Source organism: Pelophylax lessonae, assembly GCF_965119305.1.
Source record: "Pelophylax lessonae genome assembly, chromosome: 4".
Classification (NCBI taxonomy): domain Eukaryota; kingdom Metazoa; phylum Chordata; class Amphibia; order Anura; family Ranidae; genus Pelophylax; species Pelophylax lessonae.
The window spans coordinates 638,566,681-638,587,049 of record NC_138771.1 but is presented as its reverse complement, the minus strand read 5'-3'; the positions used below and the strand labels follow the sequence as shown (position 1 = coordinate 638,587,049).

The window sequence follows — 20,369 nt, the reverse complement described above, 5'->3', positions numbered from 1 at the left end:
CTGAAAAGCAATTGGAGCATGGATGTCAGGATCACCAGGTAAAAATAAAGTAAAAAAGCCTTAACCACTTCCCACCAGGCCACTGCATACATATGGCTGGGTGTATTTTATTTATTTTAACGTTACAAGCAGAAGGAGGGAGATCATGCAGCCGTGTGCCCATTCAGCTGCGCGATCCTGGTGTGCCTGTGTCCCCCAGACACACGCAATACTGCTCAACAGGAGGGCTGTGTAATTGGCCCACCTGATCACATGATGGCTGTGTCCAATCACAGCCATCATGTAATGTCAACACAGCCATTATAACGGCAATCGGCTCTGCTTCTCCTCACACAGAGCCAGTGTGTCAGTGAGGAGAAGGAGAGCGGATCTGTGCTGCCAGCCAGGGATCAGTGAGTTTTGAGCTTATTTACTGCTTTTTACACACTGATCACCCAGCTAGTGTCCCTAAAACAGTGTCCCCAACACAGTGAAAACACCCATCACAGATTTGTCCCAGTAAAATAATCTGTTACAGGGAACTTCTGGCACACCTGTCCATGACCATCTGCCACATCTGTCCATGATCATCTGCCACATATGTCTGTGATCATCTGCCACACCTGTCTGTAATCATCTGCCACACCTGTCTGTAATTATTTGCCACATCTGTCCATGATCATCTGCCACATCTGTCCATGATCATCTGGTGCACATCATCTGCCACATCTGTACGTGATCATCTGCCACATCTGTCTGTGATCATCTGCCACATCTGTCCATGATCTGCCACATCTGTCACATCTGTCTGTGATCTGCCACATCTGTCCCATTGAACATCTGCCACATCTGTCCCAGTGAACATCTGCCACATCCCAGTGATCAACATCTGTCACACATCTGTCCCAGGAATCATCTGCGCACATCTGTCCACGTGGCAAAAAAATTATTTAGCAGCGAGGATGCTTTCCATATACTCCAGAGTATGTCGTACGAGAGTAGCGGGGAACTCTCTCCATCAGATTCGGATAGTGATTATGAGCCAGTAGAAAGCAGTGGCTCTGAAATGGAAACTGAGGAGGACAGAATCCTAACAAAGAGGCTCAGGAGATTATTATTTTTATTTATTTTTCACGGATGAAGCAGTGTAAACTGTACGCCAACCAACATATTGCCAACAATCCCGATTCTTTCTATGTCCACCCTTTTGTTTGGAAACCCCTCACCGTGGAAGAATTAAACATTTTCCTTGGACTAACCCTCAACATGGGGCTGACAAAAAAAATGAACTCCATTCCTACTGGTCTACCCTACCTATCCATCATATGCTAGTCTACTCCTCTTTGATAAAAATCAAAAAACGTGCTGCGCCAGAAGTGCACAAAAATAATTAGTGATTAATGAATCAACAAGTGTTATCAACAAAATATGGTGTCCATCATATGTGCTCTGATGAAACATAAATGTTCATATAAAGTGCTCCAAAGTAATGATTAGTATATCCAGGTGATGACAGGACAGCCTCAATCCCTTGTGAATCAAGCAGGAACCACCAGTGTGTGAACTCCCTCCACCAGTAAGATTGGCCTCTCACCTTGATACCAGGCCCAAACGGGCCAGCATGAGCATATCAGGGGATAAACAGACTATCACAGGTAACCTCTCCAGCCTTCACCTCCGGGGGTCGCCAGGACATAAAATAAAGATAAAGCAAAGATCTAGTGCTCTCTGAATGTAAATAATGAGCTTTTATTGAGCATAAAGGGGTAACTCACATTTGTTGGGCACTCAGCCGTGCCTGCTGTTATGGCATTCAGTGTTAGAGAGTAGCACCCGAGCGATCGGCGTCAGGCACGCAGGCTCCGCCTCCCTATACGCGTTACGCCTGGAGCGTGGGCTCCGTTTGGCTTCTTCGGTAGGGGTGAAGTTTGCGTGTCCAGCCTCGCCTATTTACCAATGCTGCTAACGGTGGATTGGCCAGCGGTCACATGTCCTCCTCACTCTGAGCTATGCACAGGACACCGGAACCAAAAGATACACTTCCTGTGATCTTCGGTGTCACTAGCTATTATATCGAGGGGGCAATTTGAAACATATATAGATCTACTAAATCACTACCAGAGACCGCGTGACTGCGCCGCCATCCCCCGGGTGTTTCTCCTAAAATCATCACATAAAAACATCTTTATTACATAAAATCGCATTAAATCAAATTATTGCCATAATGTTAAAAACTCACAAAATATATTATTGTTAAAAGTGGAATACCTCTAATATATTGCTAATTCTATAAAATGACACAAAAATATAAAAGAAAAAAAAAATATTTTATGTATATAAAAATAGATAAAAATTAAAAATCTGTATAAAAACTATGACAAATGTCTATATATTAAATGATGAATATTGAGTGAATCTACAGATATTTCAGGGAGGGGGGGCTATCTATCACTAATGAAGCAGTTGAGGTCAAAATCCTTATTTAACCCCCTGGGTGCCAATACTTTCGTCTCATACACCCAGAAGGACTCTCTTCTGCTTAATTGTCGAATGTAGTTTCCCCCCCTCCAATGTGGCTGGACATGTTCAATTCCCCAAAACTTTAGAGAATGAGGGTTTCTATCATGGACTTCTCTAAAGTGCTTGGAGACGCTGTGTGACACCTCACCCTTTTTTATATTTTTGATGTGTTCTCCTATTCTTACGTTCAGGGGTCGTGATGTGCGACCCACATATTGGAGTCCACAGCCACACTCCATCATGTAGACCACCCCAATGGTGGTACATGTAATTAAATCTTTAATATGGTATTCGTTGCCTGTGCTGTTAGATTTAAACAATTTTCTTTTCTTTATGTTTTTCCTCGTTTGTCGACAGACACCGCATTTCCCACATGCAAAAAATCCGGATAGAAACTGGAAAACAGTATTTTTCATACGCTTAGGGGGATCTACCACTCCCGGTGCTAACCTATCTTTCAACACAGGTGCTCGCCTGTATATGAAACCAGGTTTCTCCGGAAGGTGGGGTCCCAAAACTTTATCTTGTTTGAGGACACTCCAGTGTTTTTTAATGATGCGTTCAACTTGCTTGTGTTGAGCATTATAATCAAGCACAAGCTTAAAATTATTGTTCACCTCCCTTGGTGGTGTCCTCTTGTTTTCCAAAAGTTCAGTTCTATTTAATAATGCTACTTGTTGTAAATCAGAATTCACTTTCTCCATGTTGTATCCCTTTGCCTGAAATCGTTCCACTAGTACTTTGGACTGTGTAATAAAGTCATTGTCATTTGAGCAATTTCTTTTAATCCTGATAAGTTGTCCCCTCGGAATGTTAAATAGCCAATTTTTATGGTGACAACTATCCATAGGTAAATAGGAGTTGCGGTCGGTAGGTTTAAAAAAAATTTTTGTATGTAAACGACCATCTTTTATAAAAATCTCCAAATCTAGGAAATTCAATTTCTCCTTGCTCTCAGTCCATGTAAGTGCGATATTCTTGTTATTAAAATTCATTCTGGTTTTAAAAAAATTAAAAGATAAAATGTCTCCTTCCCAGATAATAATCAAATCATCAATGAATCTTTTATAGAAGATTAATTCTGGGGGTCTGTTCACTAAAATCTCCTCCTCCTCCCATTGGGCCATAAATAAATTAGCTACGCTGGGGGCAAATCTTGCCCCCATAGCTACGCCTTTGGTTTGTAAAAAATATTCTCCTGCATACCAAAAATAATTGTGATTGAGGCAAAATTCCAAACTTTCTAAAAGAAATTCTACATGTTCCCCATCTAAATCTGATTCATCTAAGGCCCATGCCGCTGCCTCCATTGCAGCCTCATGGCCGATGATAGTGTAAAGAGAACCTACATCCGCCGTAGCAAGGATGCAGTTCTCTGATATGGGTAAATCCTGTAGCAATTGTATCACATTTTTGGTATCTTTGATATATGCTTGTGTTCGGGTAACCAATGGTTGTAAATAAAAATCGATATATTGGCCCAATCTTGAACTGAGGGAGTCAATGCCATTTATAATGGGCCTCCCCGGAGGTTTCTCTACACATTTGTGAACTTTAGGGAGGAAATAAATAATAGGGGTTCTACAGGCAATGGGATTCAAATAAAGTGCTTCTTTCTTATTTAAAATAGCATTAGTCAATCCATTTTTGATAAGTTTCTCCAATTCTTTCTTGTAATCATTCACCGGATTGTGTCGTAATCGAGAATATGTGTTCTGATCTGAGAGTTGTCTCCTCATCTCATTATCATAGTATTCTGTGCTCATGACAACGATACCCCCGCCTTTGTCAGCTGGTCGTATCACCACTTTTTTGTTTTTCTCTAGGCTGGCTATGCCGTTTTGGATCCACTGTGGATCTTGCATTTTTCTGACTTTCAAGTGTTCAACATCATGAGCTACCAGATTTTTGAACACTTCCATATATTTGTTATCTTTGTTTGGCGGGTTAAACACAGATTTATTTTTCAAAGTGGAGTGATGTGTTCTCTCACTCACATTGGGTCGCTTGTCCGGTTTGGCCAGAAAATACTTTTTTTGAGTTAGCGTTCTCATATATTTCTGTAGATTCACATAGGTGTCGAATTTGCTTAGGTTCTTCACCGGGGCAAATTTCAACCCTTTATCCAAGACTTTCATCTCTTCTTTACTAAGGGGTATTCCACTGATGTTAAATACACCCGCACCTATTGGCTCTTGCTTTTTTTGGAAGCGTCGGCCTGCTCTTCGTCCTCTTTTTCTTTTCTTTTTCCCCCAGATGGTTTTCCAGTTGGTCCCTTGTACCCCCACAGGGCACTGGGTTTCCCTAAAAAAACATCTGGGGGATTGGTTGCCGCTGGCTGATACAATGGAGAGAATCTATTGGTGGTGGGGATATCATATGAGGTGGAGGGACGAGGGGACTCATAAAAAGATGAATCCTTTCTTTCTCTCCACTGATTTTGGGTACCCCTTGGTTCTTGGTGGTACCAGTTCCCCTGTACTGGTTGATAAGATTGGTTCCCCTGTACTGGTTGGTAGGATCCACCATTATTCTTCCATTGTCCTCTACCCCTTCCTCTAGGGCCACCTCTTCCTGCTCTTCTCCCTCTTCCATTCCCTCTCTGAGGGGGGTGGTAGGGGGGTGCAGGGGTTATATTTGGTTCATTCCTTATTGGGGCCGGTGGTGGTCTACTCCACACCGGGGGTGTCATATTGACTCTTTCAGGTGTACTATCTCTAGATGGTGCAGCAGAGTTGGTCTGCAAATCTTTTTGCCATTTAAAAACCTCGTTACTCCTATAGTCGTTCATATCGCGGATGAACTTTCTCCTCTTTTTTTCTTGAGTCTCTTTATCAGTTTTTTCTAATTTTTTCTTCAGCTCACTCGCTAATTGGTTGAACTCTGGAGACTCCTTTAGGGGTTCTAGTTTCTTTTTAAGCTCAGCTATATTGAGTTCTGTTGTTGCCAATTTTTGCCGTTTCCGTTTAAGCAAAAGGTTCATCAACTCCTGACCTTTAGCATTGAAAAAAATAAACCATTCATTGAGTGCATCCTCATCATCCAGTCCGTCATTAGGGGGAACATCCCACCTAAGGCGTCTGGGGGTGAGTTGGTGGGCTATATATTGTTCAAAAGATACAATATCCCACCAGGCTCTGGTTTTCTTTTCCATAAGGAAACCTAGCTTTCTAAAGCTCTGTGACAGATCCTCATATTTACCTCTATTTTTGTCCCCTGAGAATATGTCATCAATTTTTATCTCTCTGTTTTCAAAATAATCGAATATCTCCATAGCTGCTGCTGATAGGTAGGTAGAGGTAAATATGAGGATCTGTCACAGAGCTTTAGAAAGCTAGGTTTCCTTATGGAAAAGAAAACCAGAGCCTGGTGGGATATTGTATCTTTTGAACAATATATAGCCCACCAACTCACCCCCAGACGCCTTAGGTGGGATGTTCCCCCTAATGACGGACTGGATGATGAGGATGCACTCAATGAATGGTTTATTTTTTTCAATGCTAAAGGTCAGGAGTTGATGAACCTTTTGCTTAAACGGAAACGGCAAAAATTGGCAACAACAGAACTCAATATAGCTGAGCTTAAAAAGAAACTAGAACCCCTAAAGGAGTCTCCAGAGTTCAACCAATTAGCGAGTGAGCTGAAGAAAAAATTAGAAAAAACTGATAAAGAGACTCAAGAAAAAAAGAGGAGAAAGTTCATCCGCGATATGAACGACTATAGGAGTAACGAGGTTTTTAAATGGCAAAAAGATTTGCAGACCAACTCTGCTGCACCATCTAGAGATAGTACACCTGAAAGAGTCAATATGACACCCCCGGTGTGGAGTAGACCACCACCGGCCCCAATAAGGAATGAACCAAATATAACCCCTGCACCCCCCTACCACCCCCCTCAGAGAGGGAATGGAAGAGGGAGAAGAGCAGGAAGAGGTGGCCCTAGAGGAAGGGGTAGAGGACAATGGAAGAATAATGGTGGATCCTACCAACCAGTACAGGGGAACCAATCTTATCAACCAGTACAGGGGAACTGGTACCACCAAGAACCAAGGGGTACCCAAAATCAGTGGAGAGAAAGAAAGGATTCATCGTTTTATGAGTCCCCTCGTCCCTCCACCTCATATGATATCCCCACCACCAATAGATTCTCTCCATTGTATCAGCCAGCGGCAACCAATCCCCCAGATGTTTTTTTAGGGAAACCCAGTGCCCTGTGGGGGTACAAGGGACCAACTGGAAAACCATCTGGGGGAAAAAGAAAAGAAAAAGAGGACGAAGAGCAGGCCGACGCTTCCAAAAAAAGCAAGAGCCAATAGGTGCGGGTGTATTTAACATCAGTGGAATACCCCTTAGTAAAGAAGAGATGAAAGTCTTGGATAAAGGGTTGAAATTTGCCCCGGTGAAGAACCTAAGCAAATTCGACACCTATGTGAATCTACAGAAATATATGAGAACGCTAACTCAAAAAAAGTATTTTCTGGCCAAACCGGACAAGCGACCCAATGTGAGTGAGAGAACACATCACTCCACTTTGAAAAATAAATCTGTGTTTAACCCGCCAAACAAAGATAACAAATATATGGAAGTGTTCAAAAATCTGGTAGCTCATGATGTTGAACACTTGAAAGTCAGAAAAATGCAAGATCCACAGTGGATCCAAAACGGCATAGCCAGCCTAGAGAAAAACAAAAAAGTGGTGATACGACCAGCTGACAAAGGCGGGGGTATCGTTGTCATGAGCACAGAATACTATGATAATGAGATGAGAAAACAACTCTCAGATCAGAACACATATTCTCGATTACGACACAATCCGGTGAATGATTACAAGAAAGAATTGGAGAAACTTATCAAAAATGGATTGACTAATGCTATTTTAAATAAGAAAGAAGCACTTTATTTGAATCCCATTGCCTGTAGAACCCCTATTATTTATTTCCTCCCTAAAGTTCACAAATGTGTAGAGAAACCTCCGGGGAGGCCCATTATAAATGGCATTGACTCCCTCAGTTCAAGATTGGGCCAATATATCGATTTTTATTTACAACCATTGGTTACCCGAACACAAGCATATATCAAAGATACCAAAAATGTGATACAATTGCTACAGGATTTACCCATATCAGAGAACTGCATCCTTGCTACGGCGGATGTAGGTTCTCTTTACACTATCATCGGCCATGAGGCTGCAATGGAGGCAGCGGTATGGGCCTTAGATGAATCAGATTTAGATGGGGAACATGTAGAATTTCTTTTAGAAAGTTTGGAATTTTGCCTCAATCACAATTATTTTTGGTATGCGGGAGAATATTTTTTACAAACCAAAGGCGTAGCTATGGGGGCAAGATTTGCCCCCAGCGTAGCTAATTTATTTATGGCCCAATGGGAGGAGGAGGAGATTTTAGTGAACAGACCCCCAGAATTAATCTTCTATAAAAGATTCATTGATGATTTGATTATTATCTGGGAAGGAGACATTTTATCTTTTAATTTTTTTAAAACCAGAATGAATTTTAATAACAAGAATATCGCACTTACATGGACTGAGAGCAAGGAGAAATTGAATTTCCTAGATTTGGAGATTTTTATAAAAGATGGTCGTTTACATACAAAAATTTTTTTTAAACCTACCGACCGCAACTCCTATTTACCTATGGATAGTTGTCACCATAAAAATTGGCTATTTAACATTCCGAGGGGACAACTTATCAGGATTAAAAGAAATTGCTCAAATGACAATGACTTTATTACACAGTCCAAAGTACTAGTGGAACGATTTCAGGCAAAGGGATACAACATGGAGAAAGTGAATTCTGATTTACAACAAGTAGCATTATTAAATAGAACTGAACTTTTGGAAAACAAGAGGACACCACCAAGGGAGGTGAACAATAATTTTTAGCTTGTGCTTGATTATAATGCTCAACACAAGCAAGTTGAACGCATCATTAAAAAACACTGGAGTGTCCTCAAACAAGATAAAGTTTTGGGACCCCACCTTCCAGGGAAACCTGGTTTCAAATACAGGCGAGCACCTGTGTTGAAAGATAGGTTAGCACCGGGAGTGGTAGATCCCCCTAAGCGTATGAAAAATACTGTTTTCCAGTTTCTATCCGGATTTTTTGCATGTGGGAAATGCGGTGTCTGTCGACAAACGAGGAAAAACATAAAGAAAAGAAAATTGTTTAAATCTAACAGCACAGGCAACGAATACCATATTAAAGATTTAATTACATGTACCACCATTGGGGTGGTCTACATGATGGAGTGTGGCTGTGGACTCCAATATGTGGGTCGCACATCACGACCCCTGAACGTAAGAATAGGAGAACACATCAAAAATATAAAAAAGGGTGAGGTGTCACACAGCGTCTCCAAGCACTTTAGAGAAGTCCATGATAGAAACCCTCATTCTCTAAAGTTTTGGGGAATTGAACATGTCCAGCCACATTGGAGGGGGGGAAACTACATTCGACAATTAAGCAGAAGAGAGTCCTTCTGGGTGTATGAGACGAAAGTATTGGCACCCAGGGGGTTAAATAAGGATTTTGACCTCAACTGCTTCATTAGTGATAGATAGCCCCCCCTCCCTGAAATATCTGTAGATTCACTCAATATTCATCATTTAATATATAGACATTTGTCATAGTTTTTATACAGATTTTTAATTTTTATCTATTTTTATATACATAAAATATTTTTTTTTCTTTTATATTTTTGTGTCATTTTATAGAATTAGCAATATATTAGAGGTATTCCACTTTTAACAATAATATATTTTGTGAGTTTTTAACATTATGGCAATAATTTGATTTAATGCGATTTTATGATGCGATTTTATGTAATAAAGATGTTTTTATGCGAAGATTTTAGGAGAAACACCCGGGGGATGGCGGCGCAGTCACGCGGTCTCTGGTAGTGATTTAGTAGATCTATATATGTTTCAAATTGCCCCCTCGATATAATAGCTAGTGACACCGAAGATCACAGGAAGTGTATCTTTTGGTTCCGGTGTCCTGTGCATAGCTCAGAGTGAGGAGGACATGTGACCGCTGGCCAATCCACCGTTAGCAGCATTGGTAAATAGGCGAGGCTGGACACGCAAACTTCACCCCTACCGAAGAAGCCAAACGGAGCCCACGCTCCAGGCGTAACGCGTATAGGGAGGCGGAGCCTGCGTGCCTGACGCCGATCGCTCGGGTGCTACTCTCTAACACTGAATGCCATAACAGCAGGCACGGCTGAGTGCCCAACAAATGTGAGTTACCCCTTTATGCTCAATAAAAGCTCATTATTTACATTCAGAGAGCACTAGATCTTTGCTTTATCTTTATTTTATGTCCTGGCGACCCCCGGAGGTGAAGGCTGGAGAGGTTACCTGTGATAGTCTGTTTATCCCCTGATATGCTCATGCTGGCCCGTTTGGGCCTGGTATCAAGGTGAGAGGCCAATCTTACTGGTGGAGGGAGTTCACACACTGGTGGTTCCTGCTTGATTCACAAGGGATTGAGGCTGTCCTGTCATCACCTGGATATACTAATCATTACTTTGGAGCACTTTATATGAACATTTATGTTTCATCAGAGCACATATGATGGACACCATATTTTGTTGATAACACTTGTTGATTCATTAATCACTAATTATTTTTGTGCACTTCTGGCGCAGCACGTTTTTTGATTTTTATGTTTTTGTTGTGAGGTGTGGACACAATTTGTGTATGCAGCCGGATTTATATATTGATTTATTCTAGCACATTTATACACATTTGAATTTCACTTAGTCTTGCGCTGATAGTTTTTTCACTATACTCCTCTTTGATGCCCAGAACTCGTTACGAAATGATGAGATTTTTACATTTCAACAAAAATGTCCAGTGTCTCCTTCAAAATCTTCCTAATTATGATAAATTATTCAAAATTCGGCCCCTAATCTATTTTTTTTTTTGCTTCAGCTTCAAGCAAATGTTTACCCCTGATATAAATATTTGTGTAGATGAATCCTTAGTCCACTTCACCGGAAGACTTGGCATCAAGCAATACCTCCCCAGTAAACAGGCCAAATATGGGGTAAAATTTTACAAGGCATGCGACACAGGTTACACATATGATTTTAAAATTTATGAGGAAAAGGACAGCCAAATAACCCCCTCTGGATGCCCTACCTATATTGGGACAAGTGGCAAAATCATCTGGCAGCTGAAAGAACCACTGTTTGGGAAGGGTTACCACCTATATGCAGTGGCGTAGCGTGGGTTGTCAGCGCCCGGGGCAAGGCAAGCAATTTGCGCCCACTAACCTGCGGACTTTTAGCACTCCCTGAGTCTCTTCCTACAATAGTACTGACCAGCCTGATTCCTACACTGACCACTAACCTACCTGATTCCTACACTGACCTACCTGTCCACTTCACTAACCTACCGGATTCCTATACTGGCAACTGGACTGACCTCTACACTGAGTGGCCTACCTGATTTCTACACTGTCCACTACAGGAACCTACCTGATACCTAAACTGACCACTAAACTGACCTACCTGTCCACTACACTACACTGTCCAGGCTGGTCAGTGTAGTGTAGTGGTCAGTGTAGTGCAGTGGTCAGTGTAGTGTAATGGTCAGTGTAGTGTAGTGGACAGTGTAGTGGTCAGTGTAGTGTAGTGTAGTGGTCAGTGTAGTAGTACACTACACTGAGCACTACACTGTCCACTACACTACACTGCCCACTACACTATACTGTCCACTACACTACACTGACCACTACACTACACTACACTGACCACTACACTACACTATACTGTCCACTACACTACACTGTCTACTACACTACACTGACCACTACACTACACTACCCACTACACTACACTGTCCACTACACTACCCACTACACTATACTGTCCACTACACTACACTATACTGTCCACTACACTACCCACTACACTACACTGTCCACTACACTTCCCACTGCACTATACTGTCCACTACACTACACTGTCCACTACACTACCCACTGCACTATACTGTCCACTTCTCTACACTACCCACTACACTACACTGTCCACTGCACTATACTGTCCACTACACTACCCACTACACTACACTGTCCACTACACTACACTACCCTGTCCACTACACTACCCACTACACTACACTGTCCACTACACTACACTACACTACACTACACTACACTACACTGTCCACTACCCTACTCTACCCACTACACTACACTGTCCACTACACTACCCACTGCACTATACTGTCCACTACACTACACTGTCCACTACACTACACTACCCTACCCACTGCACTATACTGTCCATTACACTACACTACCCACTACACTATACTGTCCACTGCACTACACTACACTACCCACTACACTACACTACCCACTGCACTATACTGTCCACTACACTGTCCACTACACTACACTGACCACTACACTACCCACTACACTACACTATACTGTCCACTACACTACACTACCCACTACACTACACTGTCCACTACACTATACTTTCCACTACACTACACTACCCACTAAACTACACTGTCCACTACACTACCCACTACACTACACTACCCACTACACTATCCTGTCCACTACACTACCCACTGCACTATACTGTCCTCTACACTACACTACCCACTGCACTGTCCACTACACTACACTACCCACTACACTACACTACCCACTGCACTATACTGTCCACTACACTACACTACACTGTCCACTACACTACACTACACTACCCACTACACTACCCACTGCACTATACTGTCCACTACACTACACTGTCCACTGCACTACACTACACTACACTACCCACTACACTATACTGTCCACTACACTACACCACACTACACTGTCCACTACACTGACCACTACACTACACTACACTACCCACTACACTATACTGTCCACTACACTACCCACTACACTACACTACCCTGTCCACTACACTACCCACTACACTACACTACCCTGTCCACTACACTACCCACTACACTACACTACCCACTACACTACCCACTGCACTACACTACACTGACCATTACATTATACTACCCACTACACTACACTACCCACTACACTACACTACCCACTACACTACACTATCCACTACACTACCCACTACACTACCCTGTCCACTACACTACCCACTACACTACCCACTGCACTACACTACACTGACCACTACATTATACTACCCACTACACTACCCACTACACTACACTACCCTGTCCACTACACTACCCACTACACTACCCACTACACTACACTACACTACCCTGTCCACTACACTACCCACTGCACTACACTACACTGACCACTACATTATACTACCCACTACACTACCCAATACACTATACTACCCTATCCACTACACTGTCCAGTACACTGACAACTACACTACACTGTCCTACCTACAGTATTCCTATACTGATCACTACACAGCGTGACCCTAACTGCTCTGTCCTAACTCACTCTGTCTATCTTTCTGGCTGCTGGCTTTGACACACTGCTAGGCTGTAAAAGGACGTACCTGAGATCCAGCAGAGGAGGAGGAGAAGATTGTGTGGTGGAAGTTCACAGTCCGGAGGCGGGACTCCCATGCGCGCCACATGATGTGCCACCCGGAGGAGAGGAGAGGAGAGGGAGAAGATGCTGGAGGTGCCGAGGCGGGACTCCCGTGCGCATCTGCCACCTGATCACAGACAGGCCAGCCCCCCCCCCCACCCCCCCCCCTGCTGCACGTGACCCTATTCGCCCAATAACAGGGCGCAGCGGAACATGGCTGTCTGGGGACACTGTAATAAAATTAAGAGAACAGGCAGGAGTGACACACGGGCGTGGGATTGCGCCCCCCTAAATATTGCGCCCGGTGCGGCCGGCCCCCCCTGCACCCCCCACGCTATGCCACTGCCTATATGTAGACAATTTCTACATGAGTCTCCCACTTTTCCGCCATCTCTACCTAAAGAAGACTGTGGCCTGTGGGACAGCACGGCCCAACCGCAAGGACTTCCCACAGAGATTGTTCACCAAAAAATTGAATCTGGCGGAAAAAGCCAGTATGCAGAATGAAGAGGTACTAGCCCTAAAGTGGAGAGATAAAGGAGACGTCTACATCCTTTCTACAATACATAATGACACCTTGGTGGAACTTCAGACAAGAGGAGGTCCTGTCCAGAAGCCAAAATGTATACATGAATGTAACCTAATCATGGGGCGGGTGCGGGTGGGGGGGGGGGGTGGTCGTTTTGTAAATGAACGACCAGCTTATGCAGCCCTACTCGGCCACCAGGAGATCACTGTTTTGGTATAGGAAAGTCGCCATTTATTTGATTCAACTAGCCCTGTTAAATTCATATATTATTTTTTCCAAGTGCATCCAAAGATCCCTAACCTATCTAAAATTTCAGGAGGACGGTATCAAAGCCCTTCTTTATCCCCATGGCCATGCCCCTAAACAAATTCCCTCTGATACATTAGCCAAACTTCATGAAAGGCACTTCCCCGATATCCTCCCTCCTACCCACACAGGCCGCAAACCCCCCAAAAAATGTATTGTATGTTCAAGTAGAGGAATTTGCCAGGAAACCCGACACTACTGTCCCCAATGTCCCTCCCAGCTAGGCCTCTATATTGGAGAGTGCTATTGGATTTATCACACTTCACTACACTATTAGTGAAGTAAAGACATTTTTCCAGTTTCCACTATCTGCTATTTCTGTGTTTTGAACCTGGACTGTTTATCGACTATGCCTCTGCCAACCATGTTTCTGCTTTACACGTAAATTGGCCTCGCCTGTTAAATGACCATGCTTTTTGCCTGCCTCCTGAACTGATCGTTTGCCCTGCCACTATGTTAGTGGGATTCAAGACAGCACAGGGTTCTCACATATGTGAGGGGCTCCAGAATTTAATTTCCGAGTAGAGAAAACTTTTTTCTCCATGTTTTCTTGGATTAGGGTCTGGAGACTCGTAGGCTTCAAAGAGATTTGGGTGGGAGAAGCCTCTACCCCTGTCCTCAGGTCTTACCTGGCCAAGGCCCTAAGCCTTATAGTGCTGCCTGCTGCCACCTGAACTGGCCATGCCCCTGCCTGCCACTTGAACTGGCCATGCCTCTGCCTGCCACCTGAACTGGTAATGCCTCTGCCTGCCACCTGAAATGGCCATGCCTATGCCTGCTACTTAAGCTATGGCCAGGACCAATATTTTGGCATATCTCTGCTTGCAGGCTGGACAATTCCTGGACATTTCGGTTGACTGTCTGGACCAATGCTTTTTGTGTGCTGGGACAGTATTCCTGCCTGCTAAAACCACAGGTAATCCTTTTTTTACCCTTTGCTCAGCAGAATGTATTTTGGGGGTGTAATTCTTGGTATGTACATGCTATGTGTAAGAAGCCTGAAGGTGCTACTTGCATGTTGGGCCTATGTATGTGGCTAGTCTGTGGAAAAGTCTCACACATGTGGTATCGCCATACCCAGGAGGAGTAGTAGAATGAATTTTAAGGTGTCATTCATGGTATGTACATGCTATGTAGGGCTGCAACTAATGATTATTTTAATAATCGATTAGTTGCCGATTATTTTTTCGATTAATTGATTAATCGGATAAAATCATAAAAAAACTCAATATGCCTTTTTTTTCATTTATTTAAAATAATAATAAACAAACAGAGTGTTAGTGCCGGTTCACACTTGTGCGGTTTGTGAGATCGCATGTAATTCGGAGCGCACTGCTCCTAAATTACATGCGATCTCATGTGCGGATGCGAGTTCAGCCATACACTTTGTATGGCTGAATTCGCAGCACAACCACAGCAAACTCGCACATGAGGCTTTTTTTGAGCCGCCTCAGAATCGGATCGCACAGTGGTTCACACTAGCGCGATCTGATTCTGTGCGAACCTGCAGATCGCACTGCAATATGCAATCGCAACTGGGGGTGTCGTTAACTTTTAATTGACACTCCCTGCGTATCGCATATGGCAGTGTGAACTGCCAGATGTGCAGATTGCATCTGCTTTAAAATACTATATTTTGACCAGTTTTACTATTGTATATTACATATTTATGGCCATTGCACTCTGTATGCTGGACAGTGTTGCCAATCCCCCCAAGTGAAATTTACTGGCAGCACGCCAAAATTTACAAACAACACCAATTTTTTGGTTGGCAAAAATTTAATTTACTGATAGAGCCACATTTTTTACCGACACTTCAAAAAAGTACCTAAAATGGCCATTTTCAGTTCAGTACAATTATCAATATTTAAACTATAAGTATGTAGCAAGTGCTATTAGCAATGTGTTTAAGTCAATCAAAAGTCAGTGGTGACTAGGGATGATCGAACGGTTCGGGTTGACCATCGGTTCAGGCCGAACATTGGGTGTTCGAGGTTCGGCCGAATTTAGAACTTTTTGCCCAAAAAGTTCGGAATTCGGCAACCAGAACCGCCCAAAATGCAATGCTTCAGGAAATGGGCTTTAAAAGCCCTTGATTGGACCAGAACCATTAGCAAAAGCCAATTGAGGGGGCAGGAGAATGCTAGGAATGTGATTGGAGTGACTATGGGGTCCCTAGACCAATCATTAGTGAATACGCCCCCCAGTATATAAGATCGCCCCCGCCATATTCCTAGCATTGTTATACTGGACATGGATGAGAGTGGAAGCAGTTCTGTTTTACTTTAAAAGTGTCATTTAGCTATTTTTAGTGTGAGGAAAGGGATATCTAGTGTAGTTGGAGTGCTCCTTTACACTTTAGTTAGCTTCAAAAATTTAGTTTCTGTAGGGAAAGTGTTGAGTGTAAGGGGACCGTAGTGTAGTGTAGGGTTAACTGGCAGTGACTGCTATGGAAGGGTCACAAAACCCGCAGGGTGACCGCTATATGGAAATTATCATTTCTCTGAATTGCTTTGGCACAGGAATATGGCTTCTCACCAGCCAAGCATTTTTTATGCTGCAGGGGCTGCCACTGCCAGTGCTTTTTTGAGGACATGTTTGATGTCAGACATGACATCTGAACATGTGTATAGGGGGTATATATACACATATATGTCTGAATATATACCCCTAGACATATATAGGTGTGATAGTAGCAGAAATAAATGCTTGCGCTAATGAAATCATTTACAGTAATATATTTCTGCTACTATCACACCTATATATATCTAGGGGTATATATTCAGACATATATGTGTATATATATACCCCCTATACACATGTTCAGATGTTTTGCCTGCCTCAAAAGAACCCAAAAAATGCCAAAAAAACGCTAGCGTCAAAAAAAATAAAAAATGCCCAGGTGTGTTTTTGCTGGCATTTTTTGGGGGGTTTTGGAGGCAGGCAAAACATCTGAACTTGTGCACAGTACCACTATACACAAGTTCAGATGTTTTTCCTGACTGCAAAGAACCCAAAAAAATGCCTGCTTTGAAAACGGCAAGGTGTGGAGAGAAGCTAACCCCCTGAGCTGAAAGTTTTCTAATACATACAATCCTTTTTTTCTGGTTCTGGACATGCTACAGAGCTGAAACTTCACAGGTACACCTTTTAGACCCCCCCAGACACAAAATCACACAAAAAAAGTTCTTAAAAATTGTAATTTTTGATAAAAAAGCCAATTATTGAAAAAATTAAACAAAAAAAAAAAAAAGAGAGATTTTTTGATTTTTACTTTGGATTTCAGATCTGGGGGGTCAAAAAGTGTACATGTGAAGTTTCAGCTCTTTAGCATGTCCAGAACCATAAAAAAAAGATTGTTTGTATTAGAAAACTTTCAGACAGGGGGTTGGCTTCTCTTCTCGGTTTCCACACCTTGCCGGTTTAATAGAAGGCATTTTTTTGGGTTCTTTGCAGTCAGGAAAAACATCTGAACTTGTGTATAGTGGTACTGTGCACAAGTTCTGATGTTTTGTCTGCCTCCAAAAACCCCCAAAAAATGCCAGCAAAAACACACCTGGGCATTCTTTTTTTGACGCTAGCGTTTTTTTTGGCATTTTTTGGGGTTCTTTTGAGGCAGGCAAAACATCTGAACTTGTGTATAGTGGTATATATACACACATACATATATTTATATACACACCTAGACATATATAGGTGTGATAGTAGCAGAAATATATTACTGTAAATGATTTCATTAGCGCAAGCATATATTTCTGCTACTATCACACCTATATATGTCTAGGTGTGTATATAAATATATGTATGTGTGTATATACACCACTATACACAAGTTCAGATGTTTTGCCTGCCTCAAAAAAAACCCAAAAAATGCCAAAAAAACGCTAGCGTCAAAAAAAAATGCCCAGGTGTGTTTTTGCTGGCATTTTTTGGGGGTTTTTGGAGGCAGGCAAAACATCAGAACTTGTGCACAGTACCACTATACACAAGTTCAGATGTTTTTCCTGACTGCAAAGAACCCAAAAAAATGCCTTCTATTAAACAGGCAAGGTGTCACAGCAGCGAAGCCAACCCCCTGTCTGAAAGTTTTCTAATACAAACGATCTTTTTTTTTTTTATGGTTCTGGACATGCTACAGAGCTGAAACTTCACATGTACACTTTTTAGACCCCCCAGATCTGAAATCCAAAGTAAAATTCAAAAAATCTCTTTTTTTTTTTTTTAATTTTTTCAATAATTGGCTTTTTTATCAAAAATGACAATTTTTAAGATTTTTTTTGTGTGATTAATAGTTAATGGGGCATGACCCAGAACCCTAGGCACTTTTTAGGGGCATTTACTGGGTTTTAGGGCTAAAAAATGGTGTTTTTTGATTACCGAAGTTCGGGTCCCATTGATTTCAATAGGGTTCTGAAATCCGAACCGAACTTTTGGGAAATTCGGGTGTTCTGGTTGAACCAAACTTTTCAAAAGTTTGATCATCCCTAGTGACCAGAGACCACCTTATATCAGAGTCCACTGCGCTTCCCTTTACATATGAGTTGCCACTTACATCAGGGTCTGAATTATTGCTTTTTACGTTTGGGTCCAAAGAATTCCCCCTTGCACTGTAAGGGGGAATCCTGCAGACTCTGATGTAAAGGGAAAAGCTGGGAACTCTGGTGTGGGGACGAGACTCTGGTGACCAGAGACCACCTTCTGCAGAGTGAATACACTAAGGTAAGGGGGGGTTACTGATAGAAGGGCAACCTTTACATCAGAGCCCCCTTAAAATATTGTATACACTCCTCCCTTACATCAACCCCCCCCCCCCAAACTGGCCTGGCGGTGCTATAACTGACCTCCTCTCAGGTGCACTGTGCAGGGCTCAGTCAGACGGCTCCAGGTTGGTGGCTCTGCTTTTATCCTATAGTCTCCTCTCCACAGTCCACACATGTCTGACTCCTCCTGTGACCCCCATCCCGGCGGCGCTCCCATTCTTGACTCCTCTCCAGCCTCCCCCTCAGAGACTGCAGACATTATACAAGACAAGAGATGGTCAGAGATTGCATACATAATACAAGAGATAGTTAAAGGCTGCAGACATGATACAGGAGGTGGTTAGAGCCTGCGGACACAGTACAGGAGATGTTTAGAGGATGCGGACATGGTACAGGAGATGGTCAGAGGATGCAGACATGGTACAGGAGATGGTCAGAGGATGCGGACATTGTACAGGAGATGGTCAGAGGATGCGGACATGGTACAGGAGATGGTAAAAGGATGCAGACATGGTACAAGAGGTGGTCAAAGGATGCGGATATGGTTGAAGAGGTGGCCAAAGGATGCGGACATGGTTCAAGAGGGGGTCAGGGGATGGGACATGGTACAGCAGGTAGTCAGAGGATTCAAATATGGTACAGGAGGAGATCAGAGGATGGGACCTGGTTCAGGAGGTGGTCAGAGGATGCGGAAATGGTACAGAAGGTGGTCAGAGGATGCAGACATGGTACATGAGGTGGTCAGAGGATGTGACATGGTAAAGGAGGTGGTCAGAAGATGCAGACATGGTACAGGAGGTGGTCAAAGGATACAACATGGTACAGGAGGTGGTCAGAGGATGCAGACATGGTACAAGAAGTAGCAAGACAGAGATTGTGAACATCTGTAATTCTGTACTATCTCACCACTGCCATTCTTGTATGGTAACTGCTGCCTGTGCCTCTTCAGTCCTTGGACATCATAATAGATAGTAGCCAGCCAAGCAATGGATGGATGGATGTTACAGGCCAGGGTTCCGGTGGTGGGAGTCTCCAGAGTTCAGCAGCCAAGGATGGTGCAGGCAGGGGTACAGTGCCATGGTGGTGATGGAAGTCCCAGACTCCCCACAGGCTTCTCCGGCCATGGTGCAGTGCTCAGGGGTCTGGTCTAGTACCCACCATGCTAATGTACTGATGAAGTGTGAGACCAAGTGCCTTCCATTTAAAAATGGCGCCAGGGAGCGCCATTTAGTCACTTACTTACTGCGCATGCTGCTGCCCGGCTGTAAATGGCTGAGCGTGTACAAGCTTTTCCAAGCTCGGTAGGCTTCGGGACAGCGCATGCGAAGTATATTGTCCATCCGCAGCCAAATTTTTAACGGGTGCTGCTGCCCTAATAGACATTTACAGGCAGCCCGGAAATGGGTTGAAGTTTATTGGCAATAAGATAATGATGCTGGACTGTACATTAAATACTACTGGCTACCGCACTCTGTCTGCTGGACTTTACATTAGAAACCCCTGACCACCGCATTCTGTAGGCTGGACTGTACATTACATGCCCCTGACCACTGCACTCTGTATGCAGGGCTGTACGATACTTACTCCTGTCCACTGGACTTTGTATGCTGGACTGTACATTATCTACTCCTGACCACTGCACTCTGTATGCTGGACTGTACATGACATACTCCTGACCACTGCACTCTGAATGCTG

General features: G+C 43.2%; 1 protein-coding gene across 1 annotated transcript in view; it reads left to right on the top strand.

The window, feature by feature from the left end:
• The window catches only part of LOC309553216 (vitelline membrane outer layer protein 1 homolog), a 386,962-nt gene that overhangs the window by 170,924 nt on the left and 195,669 nt on the right, over positions 1–20,369 (top strand). The window lies entirely within an intron of this gene.